The 20,943-nt window shown below is 39.9% G+C and overlaps 1 long non-coding RNA gene across 1 annotated transcript; it reads left to right on the top strand.

Moving 5' to 3' along the window:
* Positions 1–11,256: 11,256 nt before the first annotated feature.
* Positions 11,257–12,072, top strand: LOC145614579 (uncharacterized). Its single transcript, XR_014107123.1, has 2 exons — positions 11,257–11,318; positions 11,899–12,072. It is a non-coding gene; the product is annotated as an uncharacterized LOC145614579 (long non-coding RNA).
* The last annotated feature ends 8,871 nt before the right edge of the window (positions 12,073–20,943 follow it).

The raw sequence follows: 20,943 nt of genomic DNA, 5'->3' as shown, positions 1-20,943 counted from the left end.
TGTGACTGAGACACTGAAGCTTCTTGCACTTAGGATCGATGATCCCGTGAAGCAACAACAAATGGACCTCATGCAAGAGAGTTTAAGCAAGTTGTCCAGCGACTAAAAGTTTCAAGAGCTTACATCACAAGAGGTCTCGGTGGAAAAGGATCTTCTTCCGCAGAAATTCAACGCCAACGACATCCCAAAATTCAGAGCAATTGACAACCCTTACTTTCATTTAAGAGCGTTTGAAACAATAATGAGTATCAAGGGTATCGATAAGAAGGTCTTTCCTTCTCTTTTCCCACTATCTCTCGAGACCGTTTGCCAACAATGGTTCTTTTCTCTCGAGAAAGAAAAGACCTCTACCTGGGAGTCTATAGCAAACACTTTCGTAGATAGGTACAAATGCAACATTTAAGTCGAGACTGACCTTAGAGAACTTGAAATCCTCAAACAGAAAGAGAATGAAGGCTTCACCTCTTTCTTTAACAAGTGGAGAGAAACCTCAGCTAAAATGATTGAGGTGCTAAGTGAAAAAGAGTCTGTGAGACTGTTTATCAAAAATCTCCAAGAAAAATATTCCAAGCATCTTAAATATCAAAATAATCTTCATACCTTTAAGGCCGTTTATGACATTGGTATCAATATTGAAGATGACTTGGCTAAGTCAAAAGCTGCCAACAATAACTCCAATAGTGGCTGGAAAGAAAAGAAGAACGACAATCCTTCTTCTTCCAAAACCGCCCACTCAAATAATGTTAGCACCTTTAATTTAGGAGAAGTTCTTGCCATGAACAACCAAGGACAGAAGAAACCATTTAGGAGGAACTTCACTCCTATTGGCATGAGTTATGACACCGCATTTGATCGATTAAATGCAAAAGGTCTTATAACTCCTATTGGACCATTTGGGGACCCACCAGTTGAGAAGAGGTCGGTTAACTGGAACCCCAATGCACACTGCAAGTATCACCAAGGTAGGGGCCATTCCACTGAAAGCTGTTGGAAGCTTAAGGAAGCTATCCAAGACCTAATCGACAACAACAAACTGTCGTTGCCCCCTGCCAGTAAGAAGCCAAGTATCGACAATGCACCTCTAGCTCATACTCTAGCTATCTTCGATGAGGAAAACGAGGTTGACCCCTCCTCTCTCATTAAACCTGTCAAAGAAATCTGTGCCATAGAAAAAGAAGAGGAGATCTTTTTCGATGTCAAGGATAGTCTTCCAGAACCGGCAAATAAGGAAGATATACAATTGCTCACATTGTCTATGAAGGAGGCATCCCAATTACTACGTGAAGCTCTGAAAGTTATGAACAAACTCCATAAGAAATATAATGAGCTTCTACTTCTAAAAGAAGAACCTAAAAGAGAATTCACACCAGTGAGAATGACTTATGACGCAAAGTGCTTTCCCTTACAAGTCACTGAAAAACCCAAGAAGAGCAACATAACCTACACTCCGATTGGGATCCCATACGCGCAAATGTTCGAAATGCTCTCCGAGAGTGGCGAGGTCAAACCTCTCGAACCGAGACCATTCGAGTCATTGAAAAGGACATATAGATATTACTGTCAGTATCATCAATTAGGGGGTCACACTATAGAAAATTGTTTCAAATTCAAGGATTTGGTACAGAAAATAATTGATGAAAAGAAACTAGTCCAAGTTCAACAAGAAGAGGATACAACCATTAATGGAGTTTGGGACAGTGATGAAGAAGATGTCTATCTAAAGGACATAGTAGGACCTTCACCTTCTGTGTCATACACCACAGATGACATTTGGGCTGAAGAAGATTCATCAATAGACGTCCTCACAAGATCTGGGAGAATGCAACCTCCCGTTTCAACACAACCTATGCCCACCATACATCAAGTTCCCATACCTATCATCGAAGACAACGAAATTGTTAAACAGTTTAAGAAGACAAAAGTTGAGATGAATGTGTGGAAACTTCTGGCAACATCTCGAGAACATAGGTTGGTCGTAATGAATGCCTAGGATAAAATCGGGATAGATTCTGACACTACTCCTGAGGGACTAGCAAACTTCCTCACAAGTGACCTTCCTAGTCCGATTAAATTGATCACCTTTTCTGATAAAGATTTACCCCCAGAAGGTGACAAACATTACAAGGCATTAAACCTCACGGTAGTTTGCAGAAGGATGAATGTTCCTATGACCCTTGTAGACAATGGATCGGCTATCAATGTCTGTCCACTTAGACTCGCGAGGATGCTCGGCATAAGGGATGAAGACCTAACTCCGTCGACACAAGGAATAAGAGCGTACGATAATACTCGTCGTCAAGCTCTTGGCAAGATTACCCTAAATGTAACGGCAGGAGAAATAGAACATGTTACTACTTTCCAAGTAGTAGACATCAAAGCTTCATTCAACTTATTGTTGGGACGCCCTTGGCTTCATGATCTAAAGGTCGTCCCTTCATCTCTCCACCAACAAGTGAAAGCTATAGTTGGAGGAATTCCAATCACCATCGATGCTTCGCCTATGAGAATCAAATTCATAGAGAATCCAATTATTAATGTGGAGCACGACGAGGATGATGAAGACCTATGGGGCTTTAACGAAGAAGTCTCCTTAATCTAGGAGGATGAAAGGACATCTCTTTGCCATGACCCCCATTCCAACATGATCGTCAACGCCATGCTGAAGAAACAAGGACACTTTCCTGGAATGACTTTAGGAAAGAAGAAAGGAATAGCAAAACCGCTGGAGTCACCTGGCCTCCCTAAGTTAGATACTTTCGGACTTGGTTTTGAACCGACTCGGAAAGATCTCAAGCGAGCCCAGGAAAAGTTGAAGGCGCGTAGGGACACTCGCATTCAAAAGAAAGCAATTCCAATGGATCAGTACCCTCTTACGCTTAATGGTCAGTTCATAAAAGAAGGAGAGGACTATCCATGCCATGAATTTCCCGAGCCATTTGTTGTAAACGGCATAAGATAACCGGGATTCGAGATTTTCTTGGATTGCTACTTCACTGATGAAATCCCAACTCCCGTCCATAAGGAGAAAGCACCCCCATGATTTGACTTTAACGTCATGGGATTACTGTTTGGGCGAGAAAAGAATGAGCCAACTTATGAAGAAGATAACTCCTCACTCATTCAAACGGTCCTACAAAGTAACGCTTCGACCCCTCGAAGCTGATTACTCCAGCTGAAGGATCACTACACGGATGGCGCAAGACTATCAAAGTGACTACTCCAAGCGGAAGGAAGATATCAATCACGACAGGACAGGGACCGATGTTTGAAGAGTTGTCTGAGTCAGAGTCTAAGTTAGAGTTTTTCCCTTTAGAGTCTTCTAAGACTTTAGTAGTAACACCTCCCTCTCCTATTTCTTCTCCTAGGATAGTTAGTGATCCAGTCCCTGAGGACATATCACTCTTTGATGTAATGATCTCAGAGTATAATAATATTTCTCATTCTCCTTACTTCTTGTGTTCTTCCCTAACCCAAGATGACGAGCATTGCTTAGCTAACGATGAAAAAGACAAAGAAATTATTAAAGCAATGGAAACACTCGAAAAGAAAACACCGGTAATTGAAGAAACTGAAATAGTTGACATCTCGAATGATTCAACTCATAAAAAAGAAGTTAAAATCGGACTAACATTGAATAAACAAGAAAGAACCGATTTAATTAACTTACTTAAAGAATTTATCGATGTATTTGCTTGGTCATATGAAGATATGCCAGGCATTAATAGAGAAATAGCTCAACACACTATACCACTAATTCCAGGAATGAAACCTGTAAAACAAAAGTTGCGCCGAATGAAACCCGACGTAGCACTTAAAATAAAAGAAGAAGTTCAAAAACAAATAACTGCAGGTTTCATCAAGGTATCCAAATACCCCGAATGGGTCGCCAACGTCGTCCCAGTTCCAAAGAAAGGCGGAAGGGTAAGGACGTGTGTCGACTATCGAGATCTAAATAAGGCAAGTCCAAAGGATGACTTCCCTTTGCCACACATCGATATTCTGGTAGATAACACGACAAATCACGCGCTTCTCTCATTCATGGATGGATACGCAGGGTACAACCAGATTCTCATGGAGAAGAAGACATGGAGAAAACAACCTTTATAACACCATGGGGCACTTACTGCTACACGGTAATGCCATTCGGGTTAAAAAACGCGGGTGCTACTTACCAACATGCAGCAACTGCCTTACTCCATGACATGATGCACAAAGAAGTCGAGGTATATGTCGACGACATTATTGTAAAATCAAAAGACCGTCCAGGCCATCAAGTAGCCTTAAGGAAATTTTTCGAAAGGCTAAGAAAATATAACATGAGGTTGAATCCATAAAAATGTGCTTTTGGAGTCACCTCAGGCAAGCTCTTAGGATATGTCATAAGCTCTAGAGGAATAGAGGTAGACCCAACCAAGATTAAAGCAATCATGTCAATGCCACCGCCCAAGACTGAAAAGCATATTCGAGGATTTATTGGCCGGTTGCAATACATAAGTAGGTTCATATCAAAACTAACGACGATATGTGAACCAATCTTCAAGAAGCTCAAGAAGAATGTACTAGTAATATGGGATGACGAGTGTCAAAAAGCCATTGAAAAGATCAAAGCCTATCTCGCAAATCCTCCCGTATTAGCACCAGCGCTTCCCGGAATACCTCTTAGGTTATATTTGACGGTTACCAAAGAGACAATGGGAGCCATGCTAGCACAAGAAGTAGAAGGCAAAGAGAATGCAATCTATTACCTAAGTAAAAAGATGCTCGAATACGAAACACGCTATACACCGCTTGAGAAATTGTGCCTCGCCTTGGTGTGGGCCACAACTAAGTTAAGACATTACATGTTGGTGCATACCGTTTTCGTAGTCTCCCGATTAGATCCACTCAAGTATCTATTCGAGAAATCTACGCTCAATGGACGCATATCAAGATGGATAGTCAATCTAGCCCAGTTTGATGTACGGTTTATGCCACAAAAAGTTATTAAAGGATCTGTGGTGTCAGACTTTCTAGCAGATTTTCCAATAGAAGACTCGATGCCAATACAAGACAATGACTTTCCAGATGAAGACCTAATGGTCACTGAAGATGATACTTGGACCTTGTATTTCGACGGAGCCCCAAACCAAAAGGGATGTGGCGTCGGAGTGCTACTAGTATCACCTAAAGAAGAGCACGTTCCAATCTCAATAAAGCTTGATTTCAACGTTACCAACAATGCTGCTGAATATGAAGCATGCGTGGTAGGCCTTGAAACAGCTTTGGCATTGGGAGTAAAGAAGTTAAGGATATTCGGAGACTCTTCTTTGATCATCAATCAGATATCTAAAAGATGGAAAGTAAGGAGCGAAAGTCTAGCCCCTTACCAAACCTATCTGGCAACTCTTACCGATTAGTTAGAGAAGGTAGAATATACATATCTACCTAGAGAAGAAAACCAATTTGCTGATGCCTTGGCAAGATTAGCCTCAATGGTTAGGATTCCCACGGAAATCAAGCAAATGCCTCTAACAATAGAAAAAAGGCACAAACCAGCATACATCCAGGCTATAGAAGACAACGACTTAGTCCAAGAAGAAGAAGAAGAACCGTGGTACACGGACATACTCAATTATGTCACCAATGGAGAATACCCTCCTCATGCTGACAAAAGAGCAAAGCGAGCGTTGAGACTTTTGGCTTCTCAATATGTACTCATAGACAACGAGCTACATAAAAGGGTACCTAAAGGTCGAGCTCTCTTATGTGTAGGAAAGATGGATGCAGAAAGAGTAATGAGAACAGTTCACGAAGGAATCTGTGGCACTCATGTAAATGGTAAAATGTTAGTCCAGAAAATAATGCGAGAAGGATATTATTGGACTACAATGAATAGGGAATACGTAAAAAGATGCCCTAAGTGCCAAATTTACGCCAACTTACAACATGTCCCTCCATCTTTGCTCTACACCTACACATCGCCATGGCCATTCTGTACATGGGGAATTGACATAATTGGCAAAATCACTCCCCAGGAACGGGAGGCCACGAATTTATTCTAGTAGCAATCGATTACTTTACAAAGTGGGTCGAAGCGCAATCATACGCTAAACTCAGTGCAAAACATGTATCACTCTTTATCGAAAGAAATATTATCTGTCGATATGGAGTCCCACATGAGATGATAAGTGACAATGGAACTCACTTTCAAGCCGAATGTGAAGAATTGCTACAAAAATACGGCATTCAACATCATCATTCTTCCCCTTATAGACCTCGAGCAAACGGAGCAGTCGAGGCAGCTAATAAAAATTTAAAGACTATCATCGAGAAAATGACTGAAAATTATAAGGATTGGCCTGACAAGCTTCACTTTGCATTGTGGGGTTATCGTACATCAACAGGAAATACGCCATTTTCCTTGGTATATGGAATGGATGCCGTACAACCTGTCGAACTAGAAATACCATCTCTACGCATCGCGTTAGAGAGTAAACTCGATGAAGTTAAATGGACTAGGGCAAGATATGAAGAATTTATTCTACTCGACGAGAAACGACTAGAAGCTCTACATCATACTCAGTGTTACCAAACTCGTATTGCTAGGCATTTTAATAAGAAGGTCAAGACAAGAAATATCAAAGTAGGAGATTTGGTATTAAAAGCACTAAGGAAAAATGTTTTAGACCCAAGGGGAAAATTTAGACCTAACTGGTCTGGCCCCTACATTGTCAAAACAATCCTGTCAGGAGGTGCAGCAAAACTAACTGGCATGGATGGCAATGAATTCTCAAACATGACCAATCTTGACCAACTTAAAAAATACTACCCATAATTACTTTATGTAGGATACTTAAGAGAGCTACGTTCGGCCTGATTCCTTAAGAAAGGATACGTAGGCAACCCTTTACGGGTGCGGCCACTTTATTTTTCGACATCTCCGCGTTCCAGAATTAATTAAAAATTCAATAGAAAATCGGCGAATTGTTGGCGTCGCAGAACAATGCCTGGCGCCAGCCAGAAGCCATCAGCGCCAGCCGATGGAATTGGCGCCTGGCGCCAGACTTTAGTAACTGGCGCCAAATACCAATGACTGGCGCCAATTCAGAAATAAAATCTAGGCGAATTTCAGTGTTTTTCGAAAAATTTTCGACTTCCGTCCTCGAAGAATTTCTGGAAAATTAATTTTTCGATTTTCATTGCTTTAATAAAATAAATTTAAAGTAAATAATTTAATTGAAAGCTAAAATTTCATTAATAAAATAAAATTACATTGTTGATGGAATTTAAATAAAGCTGAAATAAATTAACTTTAAATAAAAATAACAATCTAAGTCTAATAAATCTAAAGCTAAGCAATGCTCTTAATCTTTCTTTTCCTTTCTAGATCTTTTCCAATTCTTGTCTTCTTCCTCCTCTTCATCCATGACTTTAGCTAGTAGGCATCCTTTAGAGGACCTACATTCAATTTTGGAGTAGATGGTCTCCCCTTCAGCTAAAACTCCATGCTTCTTTTTCACCCAAGCTTTTTTGTCTGTGGTGTTAGCTTTCCTTTTTCCTTTGTCTTTGGTAGTATTTTTCTTCCTAGACATTGCAGGTGTTTTGAATTCAATTCTTGCACCTAAGCGTTCTTTGGCATGAGTCACCTTGTCACCTAGACGATTCTTCACATCGGTTCTACCCTGGTCAATCGAAGATTTCTTCAGCAACCACTTCTTTACATCATTAGGCAAAGAAGGAGGAACCTTTTGGGTAATCACTTCCCATAAAGGTCTAGCGCCCTTGTAAGCATCAAATCTGTCTACGTCTTGAGAAATAGGGTACTCAAAGGGAGGACGAAGATCTTCGGAAGGAATATTCTAAAGCAAGCCGTATTGTCTTTTTACCCTACAGGGATAATAATAAGTTACACGAGACAAGCTTGGAAGACGGCAGAAAGGTTGCTTGTTAACACCAACCATCCTTTCTATTTTCCACCATGGGATGACCAACTTGATAGAAAAATCACGTGATTCAAAGACTTTTTTCCACCCATAGCGCCTAATTTTAGGGATGCGCTTCTTCCTTCTCACGAAGCAATTAGGAGTATATTTTTCAATGTCGTCCGGAGGGCTAATTAATCCTAACCTCTCCATTAGCCACATCTGTAAAAAAAAAATAAAAATAAAAAAGTAAAAAATTTGCAATGCAAATAAATCATTATTACAATACAAAAATATATTTTTGATTTATGTAATTAAAAATATTATTCTTTCTACCTGTAATAAAATTGGAGAACCGCGAAGAGGCGCTTTTGGGTCCCTCTTCAATTCATCTAGACTAATCATAGTCTCTCCAACTATTAATGGCATTGGATTTCTCCCTAATTTAATTTGTTCTAGTACAGTGGTTATAATTGATTGACCTTTGTTACTTTTACCACTACTAAGAAAAAATTGATTAAGCATGCAAAATAAGAACGCCCTTCTTCTATATATATGAAAAGATTCAGAAAGAGGTTTATCAAAATAATGGCATACGAATTCTTTCAAATTAACTATGTTGCCATCCACTATTTTCGATAAATCCCTTTCTTTTAAATTAAAGAAGCGCTCAAAATCCTTATAATAGTATGCATCTACTCTAGGGATTACCACGAGGTCTATTGCAGGGAAGCCTAATATAGCACCAAATTCCTCTGGCAAAGGGCTAATCTCATCATACCCTATTCTGAAACAATGAGTATCAACATTCCAAAATTCTAAAGCGGTATGTATGAAGTCTAGGTCTAGATCTACCCCTTTGATGCCATAAACTTCCCCCAAGTGAAATAAATCTAATTCTTTTTTGTCTCTAGCGTTAAGAGATCGACACCATTCATGAGTGTATTGGGTGAAGTTTTTGGTGACTAAAGACATGATTATTATTTTTTTCTAAAGAAGAGAATTGTTTTATTCGCTGGAATTATGAGAAGAATCGGCTAGGCAGGGGGCTGTTTATACACAAATTGCGAAGAATTTTAATCAGAATGAAACACGGAGTCAGCGTCAATAGGCGTCAAAACCCCGTGATTGGCGCCAACCGCCAGCGCTTGGCGCCACACGCTAAGTGTAGCGCCTGGCGCTACGCGCCATAGTGTGGCGCCAGCTTGCGCCAAGTTGCCAGACCAACCGCGCGTGCTCAACCTGTGTTTTTAATATTAGACTCGAGTCGGTTAATGACTTCATGGCTCCGTTTAATTTTCCTAAACATCTTTTCTATCCTTTTTTCTTAATTAATTAAATATAGCTATTATTTTTAATTTATATTATTCTTTTTGGACTTTATTTTAAATTCCAAACACCCGACATTTTATCCGTTTTTTTTTTCCTTTTTTATTTTTCTTTTGGGGGAGAGAGTCGGATACCCTCCATCAATAATAAAAATGACGGAATTTTTGCGCAAAATTGTTGTCACATTTGTTCTTGCACACACTAACACACACATAACAGTAAATAAATTTATGATAACATAAATATACAAAATGTGTCTATGAATAATGAGTCAAAGGCAAAGTTCTATAAGAAAAGTCAAAATAAAATATACACAGGAACAAACTACGGCGCCGGAGGACGTAGGCCCATCATGTTACAAAATTGCGCCGTACGAGGAGTCACTTCTCCACCGGCTCTAGCTCCAGCACTAACTCCAGTCTCCGTAGGAGAAGGAAGACTCAATATAGGACCACTCTAGCCAGGATCAACCAGAGGCTGAGGCCGCGGAGGCTGCTGCGATGACGAGCCAACCTCGTACATCCCACCACCACTGAAAGCCGAGGTAGCCTCTCCTACCGGTGCAGCGTGAGCACCCTCAGAAGAAGATCCCGAGCCCTCTGCAACATCAGATCGAGCAGCCTCAGAGCGACCGCCTCTACCCCATGATGAAGTGCGACGACGTCTCGAGCTAGACCTCACTGGATCCCTTCGTCCCTCAGGTCTCGTGCGGGTGTGAGAAGCGACAGGCTGGCCCTGCTAAAAGTGTTAAATCAGAAACAAAGTAAAATTGAAGCAGCAATGAAAAAATAATGAGTAAAGAAAGTCTACCTCTCGGACGAAGTCATCCCGACGGCAAGTGGCCGCATTCCTCATCCGGACGAGCTGGCTCCGGAAGGCATCTATATATCGTGCCATCGCCGAAACCACCTCGCGTGAAAACTGTCAGAAAAATAAGTCAGTAAAAATGCATGATATATGAACACAAAAATTCTGAAAAAACTAGGCTTACTCTAGTCTGGTGGCGAGGAATCGACCGCTCTACGAAGCGCTCACCCTCGGGAGCCGGAGAAATCATCTCCTCGATCGGCCCGTACATCCCCTGGTAGTGGATGGACATACGGGGTGGTACGAACTCAGCAGCACCGTCTTGATAAAATAGAAAAAATCAGTAAAACATTACTTGGGGGCTACTTAGTGGAAAGTAAAGCTAAGAAAATCTTACCCTCACATCCTCAGCCGGTACGGGGGCTGGAGCTAACAAAGGTAGTAGCTCCTCAGCATAACACCGCCCGAGGATCACATGGGACCGCCAAGGGGTACCAGCTCCCTCAGACATGCTCGACAACCGCGCCTCGTCGAACATATGACGTGGTGGAGCAGCAGAAACGACGAAGACATCAGAAGAGTGCTGTCTAGCAACCCTCTCTCTTAAGTACGCGACCGCTCCATAAGTCCCTAGAAAATAGCGACGCTCAGTAGAGTACTGTGCGGCTAATCCAGGGACTGTCCACATGGTGCTATAAAAAGCATCAATCAGGCAACGATATATCTAAAACACCGCAGAAAAGCAAGATGAACAATAAAAGTCGTACCGAGATGATCCGGCTCCGGACATGTGTAGTGGACATGTCCACATGGTGGCCGCCCCAAGAGGCGCTCACTGGTAGGGGTGTACATAAACAGGACCGGACCTGAAAACCGACCTGACCCGGACCTGTTTGGACCGGACCTGACCCGGACCTGTAGATTCAGGTCCAGTCCCGGTCCTTGAAAATCAAGGTTCCCGGTCCCGGTCCGGATCAGGTCCAAACCCGGGGTTTTCAAGTCTGGACCTGAAACCCGGTAAAAATGCCTTTTTTATTAAAAAAAAAAAATCCAAATTTCAAAACAAGTCTGTTCATTTTTGTAACCCACTAACCCTAACTCACTCCTCACTCACGCACTCTCTCTTTCAGCCGACCGACACCACACCAACACTCACTCCCTCACGCAGCAGATCTGCATAGACACTAGTCGCCACCGCCCACCAGACCAGCAGCACGTAAACCTCTACACGCTGCATCAGCCAGACTACCATCTTCGTCCACCTGCACGAACTCCTTCACGGTGGGATTTGTGAGTTTTTTTTTTTTTTTTTTTTTTGAATTAAATCGAATTATATTTGAATTGGGTATTTTGTATTTGAAATGTTGAATTAAATGTGAGGCATTCATATGTTTATTCATGTTTCAATTGCTTATAATGATTGTTTGATGTTTGCATGTTGAATTTCTGTTTTTTAGTTCATTTTTTTCGAATTCATGTTTTTTTTTTTAGTTTTTTTTATTTATTTAAAGTAACTGTTTTTGAATTTTTTTAGTTCAATTGTTTCGAATTCATGTTGAATTTTGGTTTCTTTCGATTTGTGAGTTTAAAATCTGTTTATATTGTGAATTTGCTAGGAGTAGATTGATAAATCAGGGATAGGCTACTCTACTTGTTGTATAACTTATGGAACAGTTTAAATTCTATTTATATTTTCAGAATATATGTAGTGTAGTATTATGTGAATTTGTTGTAAATTTGTTGGACAGTGTATTGCACGGTTTGTACCACATGCTAGTGTGTTGTATATTTTGTATGTATTCTGTTTATTTTGTGAATTCAATTTGAATTGTAATTGAATTCTATCATTTTATATGTTTAGGATCAACAAGAACCACGGATTATACTCATTAGTGTGAATCACGCAATCAAAGGGAAAGCAACTCGCCAAAATTCAAGTTGTCTTTGGATAATTAATGTATTTCTAGTATTTGAGACTTAGAGACTTTATGTAATTTAATGAATTATTTGTTATATTTGAGACTTAGAGATTTTATGTAGTTATTGTTATTGATATTTTCAGATTTTATGTAAACAGGTCTATAAACAGGTCCAACAGGTTATTTATTTTCTTTTACAAAAAAAAAAAAAACACAAACACACAAAACATGTATGTTCAGGTCTGGACCTGACCCGGACCTGCTGAATTAGGTCTGGTCCCCGGTCCTCAAAATTGGCTGATTTAGGTCCCGGTCCTAACAGGTCCGGCCGGTTTTGGACCGGTGTACAACCCTACTCACTGGAAATCCCCGCGGCGATGGTCTCGCCGGCGCAGCAGAAGGAAAGTACTCGTAGAACCAAATCTACAAGGAGTTAGAAGTGTGAGTAGATGCTAACTAATATGCAGAGCTAAACCTTATAGGGAATAGATGTTTACCTCTACGACCTTCCAAAAGGCAGACAAAGCAACGTTCGTCCAAAGGACCGGTGTCGACACAAGTCCCTCAGCGCACGAACGAAGTCATCATAGGCCAAGCTGGCCCAGTCATAAGTCCCGATCCGCTGGAGATCATGGACAGCAGGGAGGTAGTAAAGCAATGCCCTACTACCCTTGTCAGAGGAGAATGTCCCTGACAACAACATCAACACGAAAATGCGCACCCGCTGCTCTCGGGTGGTCGCATCGTCATCAAGAGCCGCTTCCAATGTCGAGCGGCGAATTCCCCTAGCACTAAACTGAGTCGTCTCGACCTCAGCTCGGGCTCGAATAGCGATCGGCCCCAACAGCTCCTCGACCTCCGAAGAAAAGACATCGATTCCACTATTAAACGGCACTGGCACAGAAGTGAACTCCAGTCCTGTGATGAGACTGTAGGGGTGACCATCATCTCGCCCTAGGGGAAATGGAAGGTGTAGGTGGTGTCCCAGAAGAACTCCACCAAAGCGCGCACTAAGTGGTGACCTCCGCTGGAAACAACCATAGCCTCGGAGGTCTCAAACTTAGTAGCTAGTCCGCAAGACTCCCATAGGAGTCTCGTCTCAAGATCCATGGCGATGTACATCTTGTACAAATCGCCTAAGCCATCACAGCCAGAGCCGTGATGTCGTGTCCTCCCGGGCGCGATGCCCTGTCTCACCCACTCAGAAATGTGGTGGACAGGGGCGAAAAACAAGGTCCGCTCATCCCACTCTGGAAGTCGACCAAGCGAAGTGGAAGGCGTAACGTCATCCTCTACGGGCTCATGCTCCTGTCTAGTGTTTCGAGACCGTGAACCCGATCCTCGCTGTCTAGCCATGGTACATTGAGAAAAATTATCATAAATTAAGATTCTATAGTATCTAAGGTTCGCCTAGCCGCATGATACTATGTTCGCAAAAAACAGAGTACGTAGTACTAAAATAGAGCACAAATTCAAATTGAGCATAACAGCGTTTTTCAAGCAATTAAACAATTTCTTGCAACACTATAGTGATTATTGTGAGAAATTGAACAAGAATTGCTAGCAAAAGTGTCAAGAACAAGCCACATTGTTCTTCACGACCTTAAGAGGTCCAACAATGTCAAATTGCTCATTTCTTCACCAAATTGAGTCAAACAAGTCTCAAATTACTCCCAAGGCAATATACAAACATAATCAAGCAATTTCATGGCATAAAACTTGACAAACAAAGCAAATTGAGCATTATAAATTTTGAATTTTCATGAAATTCGTGAATAAACATGCCAAGAATTCATAAAAACTGATGTGATTTTGAGGAAAACTTACATAGATCAGGAAAATAGATGAAAATAGCTTTGATTTGCAACAAATTTGAGCGAATTCGGTTGAAAAACGAGCGAGCAATGAGCAATTGAAGTTTCGGACTTCTTTCGGGCAGTTCGCGATGAATAGAGCAGCAAAATGAAGAGAAAAGGGGTATTTAAGGAAGTCCCCGTGCTGGCCCCAGGCCCTATCCATTGTCGTCACAAATTAGGCTTGGCGCCTGGCACCAACATCAGCGCCTGGCGCTAACGCTAAATAGGTGGCGCTGATGGTTTTTCGGCGACGCCAAAGCATCTAGCCACCTGTTGAGGTTGTGCTAGTTTTCTGCAACGTATTTTTGGGTTCCTTGGTACGCCAGTTAGCCCCTCTAAGCATTTGACATGATTTAGTAATTAGCTTGATTACATAAAGTGATCGACCTGATAAGAGATCGTCTCACTTAGCTTAAAGCGCCTAAGCATTGGCTCATTAGCAAAAGGCACCGACATATAGGTTCAAAAGCAAAAGAGCACCGACATATAGGTTCAAAAGCAAAAGAGCGCCGACGTACAGGCATAGCGGAAGCAAAGTTCAGGCGAACTTTTAAAGATCGACAGGCGTGGATCTTCGGTAATTTCCTTTGGGAAATTGTCGCATCAAATGAAGGTGACTTCAAGAGAAGATATCTTCTACAGCATTCCCTAGCTTGCGGAGGGTTGTCACGAACCGCTGGAGATTGTTTCAAGAGAAATAATCTTCGATGGTATTCCCTAGGATGTGGAATATTATCAGTGCGGATGAGGATTGTTTCAAGAGAAATAATCTTCGATGGTATTCCCTAGGATGTGGAATATTATCAGCGCGGATGGGGATTGTTTCAAGAGAAATAATTTTCGATGGTATTCCCTTGGACGTGGAGTACTATCATTGCGGGGAGGATCGTTTCAGGCGAAGCAATCTTCTAATTGGAAGCAGTTACAGGCGTAGCAGTTTTCAAGCGGGATGGCACTCTCTAGCTTGTAGAGGTCATCAAGACAATTGGTTACTTTCAGAGACGTGTGCTAGACGGTGCAAGATACGCGTTTCTTAACTCTTTTATCTATTTAACTAACGCTAGTTTTGCAGGTATCGGCGTTACAAGATTTGTTTAGGATCGCAGAACGTTCTGAATCATTCTCCGTCCCTATCGATAATCGAATGAAACCCAGTCAAAGTGGGGGCTTCTGTAGACACCCATTTGTGTCTCCCCAAAACCAAACCCAGTGATGAGTACCTTTCGCGTCGAATCATAATCGAATGAAACGAAAGTGTGGAAAGGTCTAGTGTTGCAGAAAGTTTTTAATTCTTTTCTCTTCTCTCTGTTTTTGAAAACTTATTTTAAGAAAACAGCCAATCCAGTTTGGTTGGTCCATGATATGGGTCCAATAGTAGTGTAGTTGGATGGGGCTTGCAAAGACCTTTCCAATGATATATGATAAGCCTAATTCCGATGAATATTGAGGAAGTTATGGCCAATTTACCAAACTGGGCCCAGTCTGAGCTTTATATGCGGCCCAATGATCTAGGGGAGGGCCTAATATGATTTATCATTCTTAATGCAATTAGGAATGGTTTTAGTCTTCTAGATTCTTCTAGAAGGTTATTTTCATTCCTAATTCAATTAGCATTGATAAATTGACTTTTGTTGACTTTTCAGAGTTTTATTTAAAATCAAATAGCATTTTCGAAGAAATTATATTATTTTATCCTCTAGTACGGTAAACTTATCGGATTTTCGAAAACGCGTTAAATTTGAGCTTGGCGTCTGACCCCAGGCCTTGGCGCCTGGAACCTGGCCTGGCGCCTGGCGCTAGTGCAGGTGCCTGGCGCCAGCTAGCCAGGGTTGGCGCCAGCCCTGTTTTCTGAGCGTCAGACTCTGTTTTGTTAAATTATCTTTTTTGGCTGATTTTCACTATAAATATCGTATTAAAAACTCTGTTTTGAGACACCAATTCTCCTCATTCGCAAGTTTTCATCAACAATCGGTTTTCATTCACAAGTTTTTCTTTAGCATTCTCTAAATCATTCATCTCTCTTAAACATACCATTCTTTCTTTCTTTTGCTTTTTACATACAAAATTCCGCATTCGCAAGATCTAGAAACACCTAGCCATATTCGAAGTTGCCTTCGCCCTAGACGTGAAAGGTTTTAATTTATGAGGGTTTGTTCCCAAATCCCTATTTTCAATTATTTAATTTAATTGTTTGATTATTATTTTCTTTGAAGTTACTAACGTGTGTATTTTGTTATTAGAAAGAGGTACGAGGCATCAAAGTAAGTACTTTAATTGATTAATTGATTGTTATGATACTTCCTATGTTCTTCCTAATATTTAAGATTGTTAGTATCATGTTAGGGTTAAATATTTGATTTTTATTGCTTAGTGACATGCTAGGGTTTGTTATTAATCTTGTTAGTATCATGCCTAGGATCTTGCTATTATTATGCTTTAATATTAATATTAACATGAACATGATTATAATTGTTATAATTTATGATTATGAATATTATTATTATTATTATTTTATGATGATGATCTTATGATGATATTATTATTCATGATTATTTATTATGTTGCTTGATGCTTGATATTTATTGTTATTGCTTGATCACATCTTTTATGCATGTTTAAAGGGAATTGGTACTTATAATCACGCTTAATAAGATATTAATAATCTTGTTTAAGGTTAATGTGATTATAATTCAAGTGATCGCCAATAATAGTTTGTTTGTGCATTAATATTCAACCAACATAGATAAACAAGTTTAGGGTTAATCTTATTGATTGCATGTTAATCAGAAAGCGCACATGAATACGATCAGAATAAAGTAGAGGCCTATTATTAGGAAATGTTCAATCTCTTTTAGGTTGGATTTGTACCTTCATCCCCGAACTCTTATTTGGTTCATGACCTTATGGAGTTGACGATCTCTTGGATCGTTAAGGGGTGTAACCTTCACCTCGTGAACGGTTTACAAGTTCCTTAAAAAACTTGTTGGCGACTCTTTTGCTCTATCTTCTTCCCTTTTGGACGCCACCGTACTTTAGTGTATGATCATAGTTGGGTTCAAGCTAGTGGGATTTTAAAAGCTTGAAATTATTCCCTACTATTATGCATTTTTATAACAGTATTCTTCTTATATAGCAAAACAAACTAGGCAACCTCACTAAAACAGTAGAATATGAACAAAAATCATTCATTTTTATGAATTATATGTACCACATACATAGTTACAACAGCTAGTAAAGGGAAAATTAAATGAAAAAAAAATACCTTCTCCAAAGTTAGGGTTTTAATCCTACAATTGCAGAATTCTCAAGCTCCAACAATTGAATGAAAAATCAAAACTTGAGTGGTGGAATTGCGGTAGCTACGGTGCGCATGAAGATGGAGTGCGAACGATGGATTTTGAGTGTGAGATAATGCGATGGTGTAACGTACAATGGAGTGAATGCGATTGCTTTTCATATGGTGCAGTCAAGGATGGAACTTGAGTGCAAGATACTGCGGTGCATGTCTCGTCGGCATCCTTTAGGTGGAGGTGAACGGAGGTACACCGGCAAGTGGAGAAGGAGTAGCGCCGTTTGAGTGATCGAGTAATTCAATCGACAGTGTAAACAGTAGAGTAAGGCAAAAGCAAAAAAATTGGAAGAATTAGAAAGTGAAATTTTAGGGATTTTGGCGGTTTAGAATTAGGAAAAGCAGAGACCGGTTATTACTTTTCACTGGTCTCTGCCAATTTTTAGTTTGAAAAAAAAAAACATCAAGAGACCGGTTTTCTAAAACAATTGGTCTCAAAATATTTTAATTAAAAAATAAGAATATTCTAAAAAACTGCAAGAGACCCGTTATCTTTAAAAAATGGTCTTTTAAATTTATTTTGAGACCGGTTATTAATGGTAAATGGTCTCTTGAAACAAAGAGACCGCTTATGTAGTAAACAGGTCTATTATTTTGGGTCTCTTTGGCCAATTTTGTAGTAGTGTCTATATCATAATATCAATAAAACAATTAAAGCACTTACTTGAATGCCTCGTACCTCTTTCTAATAACAAAATACACACGTTAGTAACTTCAAGAAAAATAATAAAATAAGCAATTAAATTAAATAATAATTGAAATAGAAAATCTAAAGAAATTTTAGACTAGATTTGGGACCAAACCCTCAGAAATATCAAACCTTTCACGTCTAGGGCGAAGGAAACTTCGAACTTGGCTAGGTTTGTCTAGTGCTAATGTATGAGGAATTGTGTTTGTAAAAGGCTAGGCTAGAAAGAGGGAGAGAGAGAATCAAGAAATTCTTGATGAGAGTTGATGATGAGAATTGGTGAAAATTGATGAGAATTGATTGAAATTGATGATTAAAAACGGAGGTCTAAGGACCCTATTTATAATGAAAACAGTCTGGATTAGATAAAAACACACACCTCTGTCGCCAGGCGCCAGGCGACAACTGTGTCGCCGCGGCGCCAGGCCTGTCGTCCGGCGATGCATGACAGTTTTTGCGGATTTTGTTTTTATCATATATTTTGATTCCGAAGTCCAAATAAGGCATATAATATGTCGGTGGAAAGATCTTGAAGTTTAATTTCCAACAAAATTAGAATCTGATAAAAATCTTTTGTAGATAAAAAGATATGGCTGAAATAATGGAAGGGTGTCAGTTTTGGATAGAGTTTCATATTCCATTCATATCTTTTTCATTATAGCTCGGATTTAATATTATAATAAATCATTGGAAAGATAATTTCAAGATGTATCCAACCATATAAAATTTGGATAAAGATTATGAGGCAATAAAATAAAATATGAATATATTCCACTTCGTAGAAAACAAGGATTCTAAAAAGGAGTAGTTTTATTTAATTTCAAACTCTTTGAAACATAATTATCAATCCTAACTCCATTAGGATTTAAGAGAACCTTCTAGAGTATTCTAGAAGACTATAATAAATCCTAATAGCTTTAGGAATGATAATTAATAATAGGCCCTCCTCTAGATCATTGGGCCGTATGTAAGAACCAAACCGGGCCCAGTTTAGTATTTTGGCCATAAGTTCCTCATTATTCATCGGAATTGGGCTCATAATATATCGTTGGAAAGGTCCTTTCAAGACCCATCCAACTACACTATTATTGGACACATATCATGGACTGAACCAAACTGAAATGAACGTTTTTAAAAAATAGGGTAAGAAAGGAAATATTTACGAAAACAGAACGAAGAGATATTTTAATAAAAACATCCTAATCACTAGACTTTTCACACTTTCTCTATGTTCTATAATCAAATTACATGAAAGGTATTCATCACTGGGTTTGGTTTTGGGGAGACACAAATGGGTGTCCACAGTCTCTTATCGAGTACTCGGTACCGTGCCTGAGAAACATGAATGCCAAGTATGTGATAGACCGCATGATTGGGATTGTCCACACTTATAGGAAAAAAAGTTCAAAATATAAAAAATGCAAAAGAAAAACAAAACAGAATACAAAAAATAAATAAAAGAGATTTCAGAGTGAGAAAACTCAAGCATAAAAATATAAAGATTCAAAAGCTAGGTTGCACACCTTGGGGCCGGGGCTTATCGAGGGTCTTGAGCCTTTATCCTTTTCTTCTTCAAACCTTTAGCCTAACAACCCTTACAAGTCCTCTTTAAGGTATACACATACTTGTGCGAGGTTCGGCTAGAGCTACATTCTGTCTGATTCCTAACGGATACGTAGGCAACCTCACATTGGGGTGCGGCCGTAATAAAAAATTGCATTCATATTTACATTCATAATTGATCATATCAAGGAATTTCCTATGCTCACCCTTATTCATTTAGAGCTAGACTTGGGGGCTTGATCCCTACATCATAAGCTTACCTAGCCTAAGAGTCACCATCATTTGACTCTTCTTGAAATAATATTTTTCCACACACTTAGCCTTTGCGGCCTAACTTTAGTGTCACTACCACACACATCACAGACACATGACCAAATATACTTCCCTTAGGAACCCTTTGTCATGAAATCTTAACACAACGTTGAAGCATGCCTTGTCATATCAAAATAACTCATTGCTTGTAATCGTTATCGCATCACGAAGTATGAAGTGCTTAGCCTCCGTGCCTAAGTAACCTACATACTTTCATTGTTGATTAAACTAGAATAGCCCAGGATGATTTAACCCTGTCACCTTGAGAGACAACATCAAACGCATATACCTGGCTAAGCTCATTCAACATGCAGTCTCAAATATTTACTTTAATTCTGGGAGTAAGTCGGTACCCTCCCACAAAAATGGCGGAAAATTTTCAAGTCATGTACACATTGAGTCGTGGGTCAGCACTTTGCATACACGAGTCACACGTAGTGAGTCATGATTTAGGCAGGTTACACCTTAAGCCACGTGTGTCAAAACACTTTGAGTCGAGTCATGACAAGTCATGTGTGTTAAAAATACATTAAGTCTTAAATGAGCCTTAGGACACCCCTAAGATAATTACAAAGATGAGCAAAGTCCTATATATAGTAAAAAACATAAATGCATGTACATTCCAAAGAGCAAACGAGTAAGAATATTCTCGGATTATTTCGAAAAAACCGCGAATATAAATGCATGAGATTCTTCCAAGGATAAGAGGAGGTTAAGAAAAACTTACAAATTAGAGATGAAGAGCTTTAATTTAAGCACATTTGGTTGAAAGGAAACAACCAAGTTAAAGGTTTGAAGTGAAACCGGGCAATGAACAGCAGCAGCAGCGGCGAAATGAAGAAGAAAGGGGATTTATTCGAAAATCCCGAGTGCAACGTCAGACGACGACAGTGTCGCATGGCGACAAACCTGTCGTCTGGTGACGAGCAGAAAAGCGCGACGACAGCGTCTTCCAGCAGGTGTCGGTGCGGCGACAGAATGTGTGGCCCTGTAATATGCTTATGTGGACCTCGTGCAGCAGTTTGAGTTCCTTGGTATGCAAGTTGGCCCCTCTAAGCAATTTGACATGATTTAGTGATCGGCTCGATTATAATCACATAAAATGAACGACCTGATAAGTGATCGTCTAACTTAGCTAAAAGCGCCTAAACATTGGCTCATTGCAAAGGCATCGACATAATGGTCCATAAACAGCAGAGGCATCGACATAATGGTTCAT

This window comes from Chenopodium album, chromosome 3 (assembly GCF_948465745.1).
Source record: "Chenopodium album chromosome 3, dcCheAlbu1.1, whole genome shotgun sequence".
In the NCBI taxonomy this organism is placed as follows: Eukaryota; Viridiplantae; Streptophyta; class Magnoliopsida; order Caryophyllales; family Amaranthaceae; genus Chenopodium; species Chenopodium album.
This window is presented reverse-complemented; position numbering and strand designations above follow the sequence as displayed.